This window comes from Etheostoma spectabile, chromosome 9, assembly GCF_008692095.1.
Source record: "Etheostoma spectabile isolate EspeVRDwgs_2016 chromosome 9, UIUC_Espe_1.0, whole genome shotgun sequence".
Classification (NCBI taxonomy): domain Eukaryota; kingdom Metazoa; phylum Chordata; class Actinopteri; order Perciformes; family Percidae; genus Etheostoma; species Etheostoma spectabile.
The window spans coordinates 11,368,215-11,370,051 of NC_045741.1; the positions used below are offsets into that span (position 1 = coordinate 11,368,215).

At 41.5% G+C, this 1,837-nt stretch overlaps 1 protein-coding gene across 1 annotated transcript in view; it reads left to right on the top strand.

Moving 5' to 3' along the window:
- LOC116695270 (ephrin type-B receptor 1) overlaps window positions 1-1,837 on the top strand; it is a 96,038-nt gene that overhangs the window by 5,383 nt on the left and 88,818 nt on the right. The gene's annotated exons all lie outside the window — the stretch shown is intronic.

The following is a 1,837-nucleotide window of genomic DNA, read 5'->3' on the forward strand; positions in this document are numbered from 1 at the left end:
GATATGAAACTTAAAGTCCTTTGAAATAAAACACATTAACAAAAAAAAAATCAGTGTTGCTAACAGGGACGTTGTAGAGCGCCCTCTGGTGGACAAACTATGCAACACCAACACTCACAACATAGAATAATTTATTCATCATTATAAATGATTCTGATGAATAATATAATCTTTTTTTTTTTTTATCTGCCATTATATATGCCAATACTGATATATATGGGCCAATAACACCGGCCCGCGGATATATCGGTCAGGCTCTAGTGCCAATGTTAGCTAATTCTCTTCCGGGCTGGTCGACGTTCTTCTTCTTGGGCATTTAGCGGCAGACTAAAAATACTTTTAGGTGTATATGCTGCCCATGTCGGGTCTGAAAGATTTGCTTTCCCTGGTACCTACGGTACCTGCAGTATTGTAGAAAAACAAATCAAGTCATTATTTCAGAATTTGGGTGTTGATTTGGTAACCAAAATATTGGTTATTGTGGCATGTGTAAAACGTTTAAGGAATACATCACTCTGGCTATAGCTGTTTGCTGTCTTCTATGCTGCACATATACAATGACCTTTACATTCCCTCAGGATTTACACCTTTTCATAGAGCCCAAAATGCAGTACAGTATATTTGACCCTGTAATTTTGAAAGTCAATGCAAACCCTGACCCAGCGGATATTGTTGGGTATAAGTGCTACATATCCCACAAACAAGGCTTGGGAGTGGTGGCAAAGTCATCTGTGTCTGAACCAAAAGCCCTGTCAGCAGCAGGCCCTGTCCCTGAATATGCTGATTTGTGTCAGTGTTGAGTGTCGAGGGGTCGAGGAGTTAATTTCTTTCGACTTTTTTATGCAAGAGCTGGCACTGTAGTCAGAGCCTAATTTAGAAATCCTGAAATTGTGTGCTGCTTAGGCGTGGCTACACGTAAAATATGCACTGTAGCTATGATTCCACTGCACATATCATTTCTGCTACACGTAAACTATTTTGGTCCTTTTCCCTGGAGCCTGAATACATACTCTACGTGCTGTGCACCATCTGTCACCTTGTGGGAATGCTAAAGGTTAAACATCGTTGATCCTGTTTTTAGATGCTGTTATTAACGTGACAAGCCATCATTTGTGACTTTGTTTAATATGTTTGATATGTGTTTGCAACTAATGATGAACAAATTATCTCCTCTGGGAAATCGATCACGCACTTATTGCTAAGAGAAATGCAGATGAGACTCTGCACGTATGCAGCAGTGCTGCCACACATACATATACACACATACTGTACCCTGCACCATCCTCCAGCCAGCTCATGTTTTAAAGATGTGGTTTCTATATTCATCTGGTGACAGGTTATCAATGTGACAGACAGTTGAACTGGGGAAAAGTGTGAGCCTGGTAGAAGAGCCATCTCACCAGTCCTGAGGCTTTTACTCCAGTGTTTCCCAGTCTATTTTTCCTCAGGGCCTTCCATTAGTACTAAATATTTATTTCCACGCAGCATTCAAATTGTTTCAAAATAAATTTTCTTCCGCATGGTACGTGGAACCTGTGGGAATATTTGCCTTCTGCTGAGAGACTCCGAGTCCTGGGCTTTGGCTCTGTGTTTCCCACGGTGAATTGGGCGTCAAGAGACAATTTCAGATCCGTCTGGTATAGGGATAGGCCGATTATCGTCCCTGGCCGATTATCAAGGCGTTTTTTGTCCGTTTTCAGAGTATCTGTATTGGCGTTTGATTTGCCCGATAACCGTTAAGGTTAATTAATTAATTCAAAAGTGCGCTACTTTGGCTCCGCTACAGCTCTGTGTCTGTCCCTCTCCTTCACTTTCACTCACCACTGAGTCTGACTTA